Source organism: Marmota marmota, unplaced genomic scaffold (assembly GCF_001458135.2).
Source record: "Marmota marmota marmota unplaced genomic scaffold, marMar, whole genome shotgun sequence".
NCBI classification, from domain to species: Eukaryota; Metazoa; Chordata; class Mammalia; order Rodentia; family Sciuridae; genus Marmota; species Marmota marmota.
In genome coordinates, this window is record NW_025999968.1 from 3,459,088 (window position 1) to 3,478,448 (window position 19,361).

A 19,361-nucleotide genomic window follows, 5' to 3' on the forward strand; every position below is an offset into this window, starting at 1 on the left:
GCCAAACTCACTTTCCCTTCCTTTCTTATCCCCTTGTCCTATTTCTGCTTTGCGTTTTCTTGTCAGCATTTTCTCCAGTGGATCGATTCCTCTTCAGCTAGTACTGATTTTTAAGCAAAGGAAGAAACTTACTCTTTGCAGGTGAAAGATAATCAAATTGAATATTACACAGCCCCTGAAGTGAAGGCAGCTGATAACAAGAGACAAACTCAATATCCTGACAGATGTTGTCTTGGATTGATTAATCTCTCCTCTCACTCTGGTTAGCCATCCTCCAACATGGACAGCACAGACCCTTGGCCTCATCCCAAATGGGTTTCTGCATGGCTGGGGTTGGCCCAAAGGAATAGCCCTGTTAAATGTGCAATAGAATCCCTTCTTTTTGAAGAGAAGGAAAATAAAAATCAACTTGGTTACCTCTGCTTTGCAATTTGCTCTAGTAGAAGACCTGATTCTGGGCTTACTGTATGATGCTCAGAATAAAGATGTCTTTCCTGTAAGTTTTTTGGCTGAGCCAACACACACACACACACACACACACACACACACACACACACTTTTGCCTCTTATACTTAAAGAATTAAAGGATGCATATTTTGGTTGTGAGAAAAATATGGGAGATTAGAACAAATACCTTTTTAAAACAAAAGGAGAAAAGTAAATAAATTACAAGACAGTATCCAAATATAACTGAGGGAAGAAAAGTTTGCTTCCTTCTTTCACTTTTCCTTCTTGCCTCCTCTCCTTTCCTTCCTTCTTCCATTTTCTCTCTTCCCTCTAAATTCCTTGATTTTTATCATTCCATTGAATGATATATATTGGTTTTTATTAAGGCACTGCTTCCATGTGGAGGCTACAAAGTACAAAACAACAACAAAGAGGAGGCCTTTGTCCTATCCTCATGTATATACCTTCTACTTAGCAGGAGGTAGATAAATTAAAAACAAAACAAAACAAAACAAACAAACAAAAAACAGCAGTGTGTTAAGCTCTATGACAGTGCTGTGTGCTTTGGGAAAAGGCAGATACCAGGGGAAGTTCTGTGTAAGAGATGAGGTCTGTCCTGGCTCTTGAGGGATGGTGAGATATTCACTAAAAGGGCAAGGAGAGGAACATTCCTAGCAGAGGTAAACCTATGCAGGAGGAACTTGGTGGAGGTAGCTTAAAAACTGCAGCAGGTTCACTTTGGCTCACCCTAAGGCACCCTGAGTCATCCCTTAACTTTCTAACTCTATGTGTTCTGATCCCCATTTTGTTTCTGTACCTCATTCTCCTTCTCAATGTAGTATCACAAACCTGTGGTCTAGTTTTTCAATTTACTTTACTCTAACTTGGCACTCCCTTAAACTCTGTTTTGCATTTACATGTACTAAAACTGAGTACAGACACCTTATTACTTTCCTGGTCTTGGGACAAAACACATATAGTCACTGAATAAGGATTAGGGTTGGTACATGGCTTGAAGAGTGAGCAGTTAAGTTTGGCTTCACTGCCACACGGAAGCTCAATTAGTGCTTGTAGAATCATTTATTTCAATAATGCTAATTGAAGGCAAATGGCCCAGAACCATTTCCCATAGTACCTCAGTTTTGCAGAATGAAGTTTTAAATGTATGGAAATAAAACCAATGTGAATTATCTCTCTTCTTCTTTGTATTTATGTATGATTCCAATGTTTCATATGCAAGAATGCATAGTAAAGCCTTTGTGAATGCCATTGCTTTAAGAGGAATGTTTGAATTGGAATAAACATTTTTTTTCTTTTAAAATTTATAAAACTTACAGAATACATTTGCACTAGCCTTCCTCCTTTCACCGCTTTTTCCAACTGTATCACCTGTCTTCCTCCCTGGCAGCTTCACACCTAATCCTTCACCGAGAACCCTGTTGACATATTCCAGAGTTCTTTCATTTGCATTCCCTGCAAGGGCCTATGTTAATTCAATATCAGCATCATTACAATGCAGCATGAAGGGTAAGGCACTATTATTATTTATGATAATACTTTGAGTTTACACATTACCTGTGAGAAGTTTCAAATGCCTGCATCATGACAGTCAGCAGTAATCATCTATATACCTAACTTGAGGGTATTGAAGCCCTCCAAGATAGTACAACAAAACCAAGACCATCTGCCAGAGCACCAAAGATAATAGTTCCTTCTAAAAAGCTTTAAGGAATTTATTCATTGATTTCAAGCCTAATGTTCAATGAATACATATTAGTGCAGATCTAATGGCAGCCCCAAATGACCATACTCTGATCCTTGTCATTTGAGGCTACCATACCTATAGCCTTGTCTCAAAAATATCTTAAAGCAGGTCATACATATACCTTGTCCAGGATTTTTTTTAAAAAATAAATCTACCTACAAATCCCTACTTCACCTTTGATGACCACATGTGATTTCATTTCATCCTATGGGCTTTACTTTCTCATCTATATAATGGTCATAATAATAACTATTGTCAGATGAAAGCAAACTTAGATAAGGAGAAGAGCTTTAATCAGAATGAAAGAGTTGCAATAGGGAGAATGTTCTGACATCAAAAATCTATGAGCATCTTCAAATCAAGCGGAGAAAAGTTTTTTTGTTTTTTTTTTCTTTCATACCATAAATGGGGTTGAAACAGAGATGAGCAGAATCTTTGGAAGGAAAGCTGAACCAGCAATGGGAAATGACACAACACCTTGCTGTGGCCAGACAATTGCCAGGAAAAACAGATGGGGGAATTGTTCCACTTTTTTTGTGCTTGATCAAGCTTGGGAGCAAGCAGAGTTTAGGAGTCTGTATGAAAGGGTAAAGCCTGGGTAAAGTTTGGACAAGACAAAGCAGAAGATAATTGTGACCACTCAGTACTACTGTTTATGATTACTATGGGAGATTAATGACAGTTTCCATGTAAAGAGCATGTCCTAACATGTAACACATCCCATCAGTAGGTACAACTATAATGCATGAATTAAACAATGTGGGGGGAAAAAAGAGTAAGTTATGGTGACCACATGGTAGAAGTCACTGAAGTTCCATGAATCAATAGAAAAAAGATTCAATGATTCTAGTTTGATTTCTCCCAGACTCTAATTCCTCTGGGCACCTCAAGACACATGAAAGAATCAAGCGAGTCTTTCTTGTGAGTGAGATGAGTTTTAGCTGAAATACGCTTCCCACTGAGATGAGAGGAGCCCAAGGTGGGTGATTTCTCTGTCTGCTTCAAGCTGATGACATGCAAGATCTTTGAGGTCAGAAAATACGTTTTCGTTATGTGTCGGATGGAGAAAGAGTGAATGAGTAGATGAATGAAGAAACAAGTGAACTGGAAGGCCCAGGCTGGGCAGGATAGTGAGAGGCTGAGTAATTGTACAGCAAACCTCACAGGGTAGGTGTATAGTTCATTTTGAGAAACCTGCTACTGAAATATTATGGGGTATTTTGGGGAAAGATAAAGGTTTTGCTGTTGTTTTCCCCTCCTGTAGTGAAGACTTCTGGTATTTCTGCTCCCACAGTGTCTATATCTAACAGTGTTAATAATCCCTGGATGAGGTAAAAAAATTGCCCTCCAAAATATAGAAAATTCCCAAAGTGGAAGTTGGTAGGCGATCTGACTACAATAGTCCGTTTAAATCAAAAGAAGTGCTCTTAAAAAGGAATAGTGCCTAGTCCTTCAGGCAGACATTGTTAACCCAGCACCTTTTCCTACCTTCTTCCTCTCCACCTCATTGGAGCTGATTAACAGTAAAAGACAGGCACAGAGTGTAAAGGAGCCAGAAGGACTGCTTTCCCAAAGCAGTTTCCTTTGTCTATTTATTTATATACTTTTTGAGATTAGCAAGTGGCCATTTCCAGCTTACTTTTTCTGCAGGCTCACCAGGTCACCAGTTTGCTGAGGAGGCCTCTGCCTCTTTTGCTAAACATCATTTCACTAGAATGTTTCTCCCTGTTTACTCTACCCAGGATTTGCTGAGCTACAGTTGTTGTCTGGAACTTTTTCCATGGATAATTTGTACTAGCACCCTTGGGTGCAGAGTGGCCTCTCTCTGTTCATTATATGAATATGGAAACCAGGGGCAGAGAAAGTGCAGGTGTTAGTACTTATTCAGTTTTAAGTATAGTGACCTTGCTCTTGGTGACTGAATCATATGGTTCAGTGAATATCTGGGCTAGGAGTAATTGGACTACACCTCTCTATCTTTCATGGCAAATAAGTACGAAGACATACACATATGGCACATATGAGGAGAGCATCTGATAAATTCATGAATAATTTAAGGATTAAACTATCTGTAAAGTCTACAACAGTGCCTGTAAAATCTAGGATAGTGCCTAAAATAAAGCAGGTGCTCAAGAAATGAGGAAGTGTTTCTTTGCTTTCTAATGATATTTAAAAGCATTTGAGTAGTTTCAGGATATCCCCAAGTCATTTATCCCTTGGGAGAACTTATTTTAAGAAAATATAGATATGTGATTTTAATTATCTCTAATATTATATTATTATATGATTACCTATCATATCTAATATGTAATATGATTATATATAATGCATAATGATATTTATATAGTATAAACATATAATCATATATAATATACCTTATACATAATTATATTTATAATGCCACAAAATTATGCTTTTTCCCCAAAAAACCATGATTAATTTGAGATTTGAGGTTTTTTATTTTATTTTTTTTAAGGAATGAGTAATTTTAAGAGGGTAATTATAGCTACTGAAATCATTATAGACCAGTAGTTCTTGGAAATTAGCCTGCGTTAGAATCATGTAGAGGGTATATTCAAAAGTGTTTTTGGGTGGAGCTCAACAAGTAGCTTGTCCACCAAATTCCCAGGTGAAGTTGATGTGGTTGGTTTAGGGACACATTTTGAAAATCACTCTTGAAGTCAAATACTGATGGTGAACAACTGTGACTCTTCAGCTTCTTCAATTTTTCCTACCTGGTTAAAGTGGGGAAAAGTACTGACTTCAAGGTGTAAAATTTTACTTCTACATCAATACTATATTTAAGTGCCTATACCTCCTATATGTTCCTTCATATAGGAAAAATAATACTGAACTTTTATTTTCTCATTTATCCTTAAGTTTATGTTATTTCTGTGAGGCTTAGAAAGTCACCAAACTGTAAAAATGTTAAATAATAATATGAAACAATAAAGTCCCCTATGCACTTTATTTTCAAATTTTGGGAGTTTTTTTCCTAAGATTGTTGATGTGACTGCTTCTTTTGACCCAAGCCCAATTTACTGTGTAATTAGTGATTTCGGGAGGATGCTTCTGAACTAGGAACTTGCTGGCAGTGCTTGTTTAATTTTTGTTTGGTAGATAGCTCATGTTCTTATTAAGAACCTTTTTCTCATTGATCTAGGTCCTTGGTTTCTCAAAACATTACTTATCAAGGAGGAAGAGAGTTCTAATGAGTTGCCAAAGATGTAAAAACACTTATCAGTTAAATAAGCATTTGAAACCCTTGATGTGGAGACCTCCAGGATTAGGACTATGTGTTCTTAGGGAGTTTCAGGCAGGCAGCTGAAACAATCCTCTGTGACTCTTTGCAGAGTCATCCTTTAAACTCAACCTTGTCAATTGCTTTGTCTTCTTGTTCATTCATGCTTCCTTCTTCATTCTAGTTGGTTGGGTAACATAATTGTGTATGAGCACTTAGAATTTCTAGCTGCCCTTCCAAATTCCTCAGTTGGAGTCTCTTCTGGAGAGCAGAGAGAGGTTATATAATGGTCACTGTAACAGTACAGTGTTACAGACAACCACCTGAGACTTGGAGAAATAGTGTTGCTATATGGGAGGCATGATCCCTGCAAGAAGAAAAACCCTATGATAAATTGAGGAAGTAATTAAAAAACATTTGCTGCTCATGCTTGAGAAGCCTAAGTTAGATCTAAGAGATGAAGAGTAGAGGAAACCCATCTTTTCCAGCAGGTTACTAAACATGGGTCTAGAGGGTAAGAGGAGAGGGGACATAGATGGGAGTTTGCATAGAATTCCCAGGAAGGACCAAATGACAGCAGCTTGTACCAGTCTGATCAAGTGTCATTTTCTGTGACCTGAATTTTGCTATGAAAATTTTGGGAAGAAAAGCAGTTAAGGAGTGTTTCAAAACACAAGCTAGCAACAGAAGCAAAAGCAGTTTGTGCCAAGATCAAGAAAAATCAAGGAAAAAAATGACTGATTCGGTAGTCCTACACAGAGTTTACAAATCAGCAATTACTTTTAGAGGTGGATTCTAGCAGATGGCAGAGAAAAATTCTGAGTTTTCTCCAATGCCAAACTTTCTACTTTCTTTGTAGTTCAGCTTCACTGGAGTCCTTTAGAATCACCCTGCACTGGAGGTCTTTGTTTAAAACCCTTTTTTGAGCATTCAAAATTCTTGGCATTTCGATATTTAACTAAACCTCCAATGTTTGGGGGCCAAAAATTGGGTCTTATAAACAAAATTCTGGTTTTCCTATTCAATGTAACTGTCTATTAAGAGTGCTGAGACTCTTATTAGAGTTATGATTTAGGTGTTACATAGAGATTTTGCAAAAACACAGAGATGGTCTTAATGTGATGGAAATTGTACCTTAATTATGAAAACTCAGAAAGGATAGGAGTGTGAGGTTCTCTGGAGATCCATTAAGGAACAGTATTTGAAAGAAATCACTGAAGGAATCTTTGAGTCCCCCTCAGCCTGGCACCAGCCTCTGTGAAATGCCCTGGCAGAAGAGGCAGGGAGTTTGGAATCTGAGCAGACTCCCACTGGGAGAGCCTGCTTTAAACATGCCAATGATTCTTACTTTTCCTTCAGTATAGCTCCATAAATATGCATCTTTCTCCTTCCATTTAGCTCCTCCAAAGCATTTACAGCTTCTTAATTAGACATATGTCTGCTATTTATTACCATTTAAAAGGGCAAGTGGTTAATGTCCCACTGTTGAAAATTCCTGGTAATTAATTATTAACTAAATAAGCACAACTCCTTCTCTACTTACCTCATCTTCTGTTGGGTCTCCCTGTATTTATATATTAATATGGAGCAATTAAGTGATGGCAGGAAAAGTGCATCTGGGCTGGCTCTTGTCACCTGCATTACAATAGATCTATTGCTCACCTTTCCAGTCTACACTGGTGCTATTTCTAAAGAAAGAATGGAGGGGGCTGATTCCACAATTTGTCCTGACTTCCTTGAGTCACAGGGCAGTTTCCCATAGGTATAAATTGGGAAAGATTACCTTACTTTCATCTTTAAAAGGAAGGTGTGATGACTGAAAACTACAAATTCCAGCTTGCAAAGCAACTTCCTATGACTGATGAGAAAAAGACTTTACATAAAGAGATGTTTCATCTCCCTGAGAAGTCCCCTCAGCAGTAAAGAGCAAGACAGCCCATGTCATCTTAAAGTGCCTCAGCACCAAATTCGGCCTGAAAATTATGCTTTGTCCACACCTCACTTACATTGTGCCTGAGGGATCCAGGAGGAAAATGCTTGAACAAACAGCTGGTGGTTAAGCTTTTACTGTGTCTCATAACAATGTCAATGATAACCTAACACTTTGTACTTAAAAGCATCTCTCATCCAAGAAACTTGAAGAGCTTTATGCACCATAACTCATTAGCACTCCCAACATCCCTCCCAGGTAACCAGGAGGCAAATGTGAACACTGGTATACAGATGGGAAAACCAGTGTAGAAGAAGGGCAAATCTCTTTGTCCATTACTATACAAAGACTCAGCAGCAGTCCTGGAAATAAAATGCATATCTTCTGATTACAGTCCAGCTGGGTAGGCACTGGGTCACATATTTAATGATGAATTCTCCATGAGAAAGATTGTACAACTAAAGGAAAGAAGGATTTATGCTTTATACTCATTGTGTATCTGAGGATCAGCAAGGTAACTAATTTTCAAATTATCAATTATTATGCTCTTATGTAGTTATTATGTTTTTGGTATGACAGATCATTGACTGAAATCAGATAGGCTTGACCATTTAACTCATTGTAAGATGTTGTGTAATCTCCAACCTCTTTGATCCTGAAAATGGGGAAAATAACAACTATCATGCATGATGCCTAAGAGAATTACATGCATATTTTTACTATGGCCATAGTCAGGACTGTATGTTTCTCAGTGTGTTGAACATAAATGAAAAGTTTGTGCCAGTTTTTGAGGTGTGATCATGTTCCTAGGCAGGAAAACTCAATATGTACTGCTTTGTCCCCAGATAAAATAATAAAAGTAGAAGAATGCTAAAGATAATTCTACATTCAGATTTTATTTTCAGAAGTTACGTACTGCAGATTCACCAAAAAAACTCTCTTTTTAGTGAATTTCTCCAAAGAAAGAAAACATTCTTTCTATACATGTGGAACAAACACACCATATTGATAAATGATTCAGGTATCTGTATATTTATTTACTTACAATAACATTCATCACTTTGTGACTATGACCTTAAATCACATTTTCCAATTATAAGCAATGTATGCACATTATATAAAATTTCAATGACACAAACATGTGTAAAGAAGGAAAAAATAGTTTGAGTTGTGTTTAAGACTTTTTCTAAGAATGTTTTTCTCAGAGTCCATGTTTTATCCATAATTATTGGATAGGAAATATTATGACAAAAGTTTGTGTGATGGTCAACTTAAGGGCTACTCTTAAATTTATTTACTTTAGGCTCTAATGTACCTTCTTACCAACAATGGTTCATGTACAATAGTGTATTTTAATACTTTATAAAATTAAATGAAACTGGAACCTAATAGTGTTTATAGAAACATATGTCTTGGCAGATTGTCAGTATAATGGGTTACCCTGCCTAATGATAGCTGGGCCTTGAGGTAAGAACCAATATCATCAGTGACCACCTGGGAATCTGGGCTTGGGCAGGCACTGGCCTCTGGATAGCTCCTGTCATGCTCAATTTATAAACCCTAGAATGCAAATTCATCATTTTACAGGACAGTGTAAATCGGGCATGCAAATTATACACCATAGTCATGAAAGTACTATATGAAACAATAAACAACAATATCCTAAGATTGAACAACCCTGAGCTTGCCTCCATAAGTTACCTTTGTGCAAATTCTTAGGCTACACTTGGACCTTTCTCCTAAAATAAGCAATTGTTTTTAAGGAATGAAGATAGGAAATATAATCTTGCAGTATACTTTCTGGGGTTGGAAGGTGGCATAGAGATTCCTCAAAGGCTTACTACTATTGAGAATGAATATGATTTAAGATTTGCCATAATCAATATTGACAATCAACTAAAGGCCATCATTCCCTGAGGTCATTTAAATTTGACTTTTGTTTTAATTACCTGTACTTAATTTTAAAAAAAAAGATTTCTGCTTTATTACAAAGAACCTTTTTAAATTTTTCTGTGTATCTGCTTCACAGAGGTGTTTGATGGATGTCTGGTTAGAAAGACACATGCATAAATAATATACTAGTATAGACACATCAATAGAAGATAAATAGATGGATATGCAAATGATTATGAACTGAGTATAATGTATGGTGTGTTCCCTTCATAGACAGTTATTCTTGGCTATTTTTTTTAATCAGTCTTCTAAAAGAACCTGAAATTTAAATTTAAAAAATTCAATTAGTGAAAGCAGAAAGTTAAATTTTCTTCATACTCTCACAGCAGATGCTATGAGAATCAAAGACAGGTGGCTTAAGAAGTACTAAAAAGAGCCATCACTTGTATTTTTCATTTTCTACCTCCCTTTCTTTGTCATAATTTCTTCCTTTGCACTTCTTCTTTTTACTTCTTCCTAGGCTTCATCTTTCTTTTCTTTACACTTAACACTTTTCTACAGTTCTATTTGCAAATCTTTGTTCACAATTGCCCTGTTTTTCTTTTTATGGTTTTGTCTACCTTCTGTCAAAAATGACCAAGCACTTATTGTAGATTTTTCTTTATATGATGATGGTTCAAAGCAGAAGGAGATCAAGAGGGGATAGGCCTTTCAAGAAGAAATATGCGTGCTGCTCTGAATTAGCCATTTTCCTATATTGCAATAGCCATCATTTTCAACCCAGGTCTTAATCAAAAACTGAGAAAGATGTAAATAGAATTTGGAGTTTGGAGTTTAAAGTAAAATTATTTAGGTATCAATTAAAAATAGGAAAGGCAGGAAAAAATGTATTATAGAATGAAAGAAAATGAGCCTCAGAGAGACATAATTAAGAGGGAAATCACCAAGAAAGAATTCATAATAATAGTGTTCCTCCTGAAAAAAGAGCCACCTCCAGGAATTTAAAATCTTTGATAATAAATTTTGGATTCCTTTATCAATTAAAGGATATAGTTCATATTATAAGCCTAACTTACATCTATAGTATCATTCTAGGGCATAGGAAGAGTTTGTGTTTGGATATATCTCTGTACATTAATTTATTCAGCATTGATATTTGTGGTCTATACTGCTTCAAGCAATATACATAAAGACCAGTAGTTTCCTAGGCTCATGCACCAGTAATAAAATTATACTTGTTTCTAGTTTATTCACCTCATGTGGTTCTGTCTTGTTGTTTGTTTCTTGTTTGCCTGCTAAAGTTCACATATACGTGCTTCCCGATCGATCAAAAGAATGAATTCTCCTCCTTCTCCATTATTAACTAATTGCATGGTCTTGGGTAGGTTTCACCCTCTGTTGATCCAATATATTAACCTGCAAAAATCGGTTTATGCTTCCTCCTATAAATCTTATATATCTAAATATTTATGAAAGTCATTAAAATGTTTTCTTCTTTGTTATTTTATACTTACTTCTCCTATTGATCACAGAATGCCCTCATTTGCATGGAGTTTTGCATGTTGTTTACTTGTTCATTTAAAGTCAGGATGCTGCACCCCCTCTCCAACTATTTATCATACTGGAAACATTTCATATTTTAGATGTGTCTGTTACTATCAGTGTGTCAGTCAGACACAACATGTCAAAGAATGGCGTTTTTGCAACCCGGACAGAGGAGTCCCCACCACTGTCTATCTCCCAGACATTCCCCTCCTGTCTTCCGTCCTTATCAGGAAGATAAGTAAGTGGCTCATGTTCCCCATACAAATAATTTAGTAGTTTGTCTAGATGGTAATGGCATAGCATCCATAATTCCTGAAATGCAGCTTTAACAGTGTAATATAATATGACATGAGGCACCCCCAAAGTGCAACCCAGACAGCCCTGTTAAGAGTGGTAAATTGCTCTGACCTCCTACTCACTGAAATACTGTGTTAGTACTACTCACCTCTGCTTGTTCTTTGAGTCTTTTTGAGCCATCTACCTCTAGGAAAGAAAGATTACTTTTGGACGACCAATCTGATACACACTCAAATTTGAATAGAAATTCTTAGCCTCTGAATTCAATGGCTTTGTGATCTTTTCATCCCCACATCCCAGTGATTTGCCTCTTTTCACTAAATTCTATTGTTTTGTCCAATGTTAACATACCTACAGTCCTGAATTGGATAATTACACCTACTTCCTGCATTGTAAATTGAGATGTTTAGAGGGAGAGAAGCAGAATTGCTATACATTTAAATTCCTATGTAGAAGACAAGAACATTTCTAGAGAAAAAAAATGACTCATTTCTCTAGTATGTTCTGAGCATTGCTTTCGATATGTGCCCAAATAAACAGAATTTTGTTCCCCACCTTGTACGCATGTGGACTAAAGAGAAGGAAATCATCTATTTTATTAAATTTATTAGAGTGATTTTGTGACTAATATAGTTACAAAGTAGTTGTCATTGTCATCATTGTAATAATAATGAGAGTACTTCTTTTAACTATACAAAGTTTCTACAATCATCCACCCATTTTCTCATCCTAATCCATTTATTATTTCATCTCTCCATTACATCCATCCAGCCTCCCATGTACCCATCCATTAACCCATCCATCAATCCATTCATTAATTTCACACTTGTTTATGTGTATATACTATTTAAGACACTATGCCAGGAAGGAGCAAAGAACTAGAAACTATCTTCATGGTGTTTATGATGTCTAGCTATTCAAGGCAATTTCATCTGATGCTAACATAGTGAATTTTTACTTTATTAGAAACTCCCCAATGCAGACAGAAATGAACATTTCCTGAGGCTTTAAAAACAGTGAAAATCCCAGCTTTCACCATTAGATCATAAGAACTAGACACTTAAACTTGATTTTGTATTTGTAGCTGAATCAGAAACTTGCAATCAATATAATCATGGAATCAATAGAATATAAATGCCCTTTCTTGTTATTAAAAATCCATGCAACATTTCAAACGGTGAACTCTTTTAATACGATTTTTTCTCTTTTTTCCCTTTAACTGTGAATAAAATTTTGGGAGAAAATAGTTTTTCCTTAAATCTCTTATTTTTGACCTGCAAAAGATTCTAAGCCTGTATTTCATAACTTTTTCATTTCCTTAATCATTTATGAGAGATATTTACCACATCAATCTTGAAAACAAAATGCATAGTAGTAAAACTTTATGTGTTTCAATCCATACAGTTTTGAGAGCACACAGAAATCATTGCACTTAGACTTTTAGCTAATTTTTATTTCTGTAGATTGTTTAATGCATGCTCTCTCCATGTTGTGAATTGATTAGATTTTCATCAAGGTTTCTTTTTTTTTTTTTTTTTCTTTTTTAAAGAATAGACTTTGAAAGCAAATAAAAGAATTTACCACCAATGGTGGATGGTTAAGTGTTCAATAAACAGATTCAAAAATGAATTATAAGATTCTTATCCAGATACCTAAACACATTTATAGTTACTTTTATGGAAGTATAAATCCATTGTTAATTGTTTTCAACACTTCAGTATCTTATTTACTAGTTTCCTCTCTCTACCTCACTGCCTACTTTCCCCATGTTACCACCCTCACTCTTTAGTGAGTCTTTTTTTTTTTCACCTTCCAGATAATTTACTTCCTTACTCTGGTTATTTCTATTCATAAAAAGATAGTTTTTCAGTCCCATTTCCTGCTTCAGTAATAACAATGTAAATGGTGTCTATCTTCATGGACATTTTATTCTAGTAGATATTTTAAGTCACTAAAACTTTCTGTCCCTTAGAAAAATTTCTTTCATTTCTCAAATGAGTACATTATCCCTATGAAAACTAGTTATTCTTGTGATAGTTGTACAATCACTCACATACACACATTCTTATTCTTCAAAGAAATATGGGTACTTAGAGGCATTAAATATTTTATAATGAAAATTTACCCTTTGATATTCAAGTATAGAAATTATTTTTTGATGTTAATTTTGTTGTCATTAAAGAGAAAGCTCATTAGAGGCAAATGATGAATACTGAATTCCATTTACCTGTTATTGATTCTAGAAGCATTTATTAAATTTTCATTTGAGTGAGACATGTAGGAAGTGTATTTCTTTTAGTTAGTTTTCATCACTATGACTAAAATCCTTGACAAGAACAATTTAGAGTAGGACAGTTTATTTTGGCTTATAGTTTCAGAGGTTCAGTCCATGGTCAGCCAAATTCCTAGCTTCGGAGCCACCATGAGGCAGAACATCATGGTGGAAGGGCATGGCAAAGGAAACAGTTGAGGAAATGACAACTAGGAAAGAGAGAGAGAAATAAAGGGAGGGAAAGAGCACAAGAGCACGAGAGAGTGATCCACTCATCAGGGGCAAAATATAAACCCCAAACTCGTACTCCCAGTGACCTACTTTCTCCAGCCACACCCTACCTGCCTATAGTTACCACTCAGTTAACCAATATCAGTAGATTAATCCACCGATTAGGTTACAACTGTCATGGTTTAATCATTTCACCTCTAGACATTCTTGCATTGTTTCACACATGAACTAATGTGGGATATTTTATATCTAAACCATAATAATAATCAAAATGTTTTTCTGAAAGAAGATACACATTTTCTTAAGAATAACAAGTGTATGCATGATATGAAACAACAAGAACATAATTTAGGATAGACAAATGCATAATATAAATACAGATGGAAATAAAAATAACATGATGAATTATTTACCTACTTGTAAATATTTTAGAAACTTTGATAGACCTTTTAACCTCTCTGTAGCACTCAGTCTCCTTATCTTTAAAATGAGCAAATTAAATTAGGTGATATACACAAACCCTTTTCTTCAGAGTTCTGCAGGCTGTACAAAACCACATCTTAATAGTTCTAGAAAAACGTAATTTTCTCTAAGATTGTGAATCAGAATGTTCCTTAGGATACAGTGGAGCCTGAGGTTTCCTAACTCATGGGAAAATTCTAAAGAGATCATTCATTTCTATTTATTATCCAAAATCATGTTTGCAAGCCTTTTCTCCCAATATAATTACTAATAACTTTCCTTTTTATCTAAAAAATCCACTTTGGATGATGAATTATTTTATTACCCTACCTTAGAAGAAACTGATTAATATAGTTTAGATTTGGTGCCTTTTCTGGGCTAATTAATTTATCAGGGAAATTGAATACAGTGATTGGCTATAGCTGGATCATATGCTAACACTTGAGGCCAGAGACTTGGGGCTTCTGAAACATAAGGAGATTAGAAAAGAGCATTCCCCAAAGGCAAGAGCATTTCTACCAGACAGAAAGAGTAAAGGTATACTTTTTGTCAAGGTTAAACACATGTTTGTCTACTATTTGTCTAAGGTATGTACAAGGAATGCTGACAGGCACTGCCAACATTGGATGGAGTATATAATCATTGAGTATTATGCACTTGATGTTTACTTTAAAACTGAAGATAGTCATAGCACATACCATGAATAAGTCAATGCATTCAATGAGCACATATATTCACATATGTATGGTTCATGACATATGTGTGTGTAAATATATATGTAATCTATATGAATGTATATATACTCACATGCAGCCTAAATTTGGCTAAATGCCAATAAATACCAAGTTAATTATTAGAATAATAATATAGGCTCACAATTGTTTATATGCAAGCAAAATGACTTTTTTTTTCTTTGCTTAAAAAAATATCTTAGGGATGTTTTTGTTTGTATTTTTAAAGATATTTTTCTTCCTACCAGACATGGTGATATGTTTAAATTAGAGCAGTGTAAGTAACATGTGTACACTTTGCTTTCCTAGCTAGGCTGATCCTCAGTCAGCAGTTTCACAGTATGACACTTTTCAGGAAGAGTGGAGATCTTTCTGAAGTGAACAGTGATTATTCATCACAACAGAATTGCAAATAGTACCTTAATGAAGCAATTCACTAATGTCTGTTCAATATTTAGATATGTATTAGTTTAAATTCGGTCTTTAGCCTTAACATGTGAAGTCACAATGAAAATATATAATTATCACTTAAAAATATCATCATATCAGCTGTTTACAGTATATTTAGGATGTTCATCACCAAATGTCTTTCACTATGTTATGTTATAGTGAAATATATTATTTAAAAAATTACTGTGGTTAAATTTTCTGTTTTGGGTTGCTATTTTGAGCACTGGACTCATGAAATAAGATTGTTTATAGAGTAATATAAACAGGTATACCATATATAGTATATATAATATAAACAGGTATACCATACATAGTAGACTACTGTACTACTATATACTACTAGACAGTGGGACATAAAAATATCAAGACCAAGCCTCTCATCTCAAAGAGATCACAATCTGAAGATGGAACAAACTTGGACAATTTAATAAACGTCTATATGTAGCTATATCTGTATATTCCTAATTATACTTGATGACAGGACATTTGTATCCTAACTTGGTCTATAGTCTATAGATAGTGAACTAATTATTAGAGTGATTTTCCTGTGGGAATTGAAATAGTGAAACTAATTCCTCATAAAGAAGAATTCAGGGGTCGGTTACATATGACTTGAGAGAGAAATTTCAACATGAATCTTAGAGGTTTAGAAAGGATGATTGAGTCAGCAAAGGAGTATGTAGGTTGATATCAGTAAATCACACCTCAGGTGCATTAGATCCTGGGCAACAAGCTTTTTCCTTGATAGACTGCTGGATGTTATGTGGAAGCTTTGAGCTATTACTGCCTAACAAAGTACAAGTGGATATTGAATGACCATAATTTACTGTAAGCCCTTACCTTGTTCATTTCCCAGATGTCCTTGACACCAGAATTTTCTGAAGAAAATGCATGGTTAAAGCAGATCAACATCATGCTATTGGTGGGTCTTCCCTTGTGAACATCTTCACTTAAGCAATTCCATTCCAAAGGTCAGGGTGAAGGGATAATGCAGTATTTGCTAGTGAATCCATTCCATAGCATTTGCTGCATATGCCCAGGTGACTATACCTGTGTGATCAAACCAGTGCAGAGATATAAAGAAAAGTTAATACTAAAGAAGAAATTAAAAAAAAACAAGAATAAGGAAAGATGTGCTGTGTAAGAAACTGTGGTGTCTAAGAAGAACAAGATCTGAAGTGACTGAGAGTGGTGCTGATGTGGTGAAGCCAGCCATGGAAGGCACCTGACTTTTGGGATGCTTAATGACAATGCCAAATGTTGACACATCTGTACATCTGGAGGACAAAAGCTGTTAGAGCAAAGGGAAACCTCAACAGAGGATTGTACCCTAGAAATGCAAATTAACAACAAAAGAAATTGGCCAGCTAGTTTCTCTAGGAATATATGAGAGAAGCAAAGACATCCAGGAGCTTTTTAAAAATTTGTAGAGGGTATTAGTTTAGCTTTAATCTTTGTCTGCAGATTTTCCTTAGTTCAGAAGGAATGAAGCAAAGAGACAATTTAAGTCAGAATTCAGCTGTTTTACTTTAACTTTGCAGCTTTTCTTTGCTCTTCTATTTTCTTTCTTCACTTCTGCACATCAAGCTCAGGGAACACATACACACAGCACTCCAAATGTACAATCTTTTACCAGTTCTTTATATACAAGTGAGCCCAAGATAGTTTGCACATGTGTGCCAGAGTTGGTAGTTCTCATAGGCTCTGGACAGGTGGGCAGTAGCTTTTGCTCGGTATATTATAAACTTGTGGATCAAAAGAAAGTCTTTCTCTCCATGCTTCCACAGAGCATCTGATTTCATCCTGCAGAGTCAGAAGACCCAGATTCTCACTATTTGCTTCCCCGCCCCCACCAACCTTCCCACTGCTCACCCACCCAGTCCCTATACTGTCATCAGTCAATCCTGGTTCAGGATTGCTCATTACTGGCACTACTCCTAACTGCTTTGCTCTTTCCCAGTGTTTTCTACACTGCTGGTTTTGCCTAGTTCACTTAATTAACATCTCTCTTCTTTAGCATTTCTGGGCCTGCCCATCCCATAATCTCTACTGAGGCCATTGTTATGTCTGCCTTGGATCTTTGAAAGAGCCTGCAGCCTGCTTCAGTGTTTTCTGTTGCCCCTTCAATCTATTCAACACATTGTAGGCAGAACTTTCTAAATGCTGATTCTACTCTAATAATATCATTGCCTTTCTTATTATGTTTCAATTGCTCCCCACTCTTCTTGAGAATAACATTTAAATTATTTTCTGCCTACTTTCTTTTCCTAACTCACCTTCCTCTTATTTTCCAGTTTATTCAAAATGTAACCACATGGTATGGGCACATCTTCTACTGTGTCATTCTCTTTCCCAATTCTTCTAGACTTTCTTTTTCCTGACTCCAACTTCTCCTTTGATTCTTATCTCAGTTTTCACCTCCATTAGGAAAACTTGATGACCCACCAGGATCTTAGTTAAGAATTATTTTCCTGGGGCTGGGGTTATAGCTCACTTGGTAGAGTTCTTGCCTCAAATGCACAAGGCCTGGGGTTCAATCCCCAGCACCACAGAAAAACAAAAGAACAACAACAACAACAACAACAAAAAAAAAAACAAACAAACAAAAAAAAAAAACACCTCTTTTCTGTTCAAGACCATCTTGTTGGGTTATTATTCTTATTTTTATTTCCTTGGTTATGCTTCTGCCTCACTATACTGCCAACTCCTTGAGAACCCTGATTTCATAGTCATTTTCAGCATCTAGTACAAATGTATATGTTCTTTGAATCTGAACAGTTCCTTTATCTTCTATATTAAAGACCTCTTCCATGCTTTCTTCTTTGGTGTTGGGAATTAAACCCAGAACCTTACCAGGCTGAGAATGTGCTATAACACTGAGCTATACTCCCAATACTTCACCTTTCCTGAACATACTTTCCTAAATATTTCCCATTCATTCTTTGAATGATTTTCTGTATAGTCTAGGCCATTGTTTTCTTTTTCCATTAAATAAACACAAATCCTTAAATCCCTCTATCATTCATGTAGCTTTATCACATAATGAGTCTATATTATTAAAATTATCCATTCACAAATATTTGAATGCCTGAGGAGCTAGACATTCTTCTAGGGGATGTCTCTGATCACATATGATCATTTCAGAATCTTCTCTTTCCTCAATTCTCCCCTCCTCAAGAAGGATTAATTCTCAAGCATAAATTTTAGTGTGTATATTATTTTCTAAAATGTTCACTCCTTGAACATTTATTGGGCAGATAGTATGAACTAGGCAGTGTTACATATTGAGGACTCTGCAGCTCAGGATTATGATATATTATAAAGCTTAATTATATCTTTTTCCTGTGTTTTAAATCCATGATTCACAATTCTTCATTTTTTTTTCTGCAACATAGTATAAACTTTGGGATGGTGGAAATCATCTTATTTATCAGCCCTGTATCATAAGTCTACTACTGGATACATAATGCTATGTAAAAGCTATTCAACTCTGCTTTAGAAGTTAAATATCCACATAAAATAATTACGAAATGAGAAAAAAATTACAAAACGTTACATAAAGTTTTCAAAGCACCCAGACTGTATGGCACACACCTGTAATCCCAGCTGAGGCAGCAGGATTGGATAGCAAGTTAGATGTCAGCCTGGGTGATTTAGCAAGACCCTGTCTCAAAATTAAGTTTTAAAAAGGGTTATGGCTATAGCTCAGTGGTAGAATATTTGTTTAGCTTGTAAGAGACTCTGGGTCAATTCTAATAAATTTACAGTTGTGTGTCTAAGACAAAAAGAGTTCCAGGCCTTCCCTGGGGTTATGAAGTAACCAGCAGCTGAGCTGGGCCTGGAGCCTATCACCTCAGCCATATGGGACATATACAGCTATCCATGTCACAAGAGAAATGCACTTTTGCCTACATAGTTGTTTTTTTTTTTGTTGTTGTTATTTAAATTCAACAAGGACTTTAGCAAGTATATATTGTGGTGTGTGTTCATGCATTCATTCATTTTTGCATTCATCAAAATAATTGTTGAGCAACTACTTTTTGTCTAGTAACATATTAACATTGGACCCTAGATTAGTGAAAAAAAAAAAAAAACAC

At 35.6% G+C, this 19,361-nt stretch overlaps 1 protein-coding gene and 1 long non-coding RNA gene across 4 annotated transcripts in view; both read left to right on the forward strand.

Annotated features, from left to right (window-relative positions):
* The window catches only part of LOC107136298 (limbic system associated membrane protein), a 621,536-nt gene that overhangs the window by 24,552 nt on the left and 577,623 nt on the right, over positions 1–19,361 (forward strand). The window lies entirely within an intron of this gene.
* Positions 4,620–17,844, forward strand: LOC125616892. The gene is made up of 2 exons (XR_007347666.1): positions 4,620–15,530; positions 15,564–17,844. It is a non-coding gene; the product is annotated as an uncharacterized LOC125616892 (long non-coding RNA).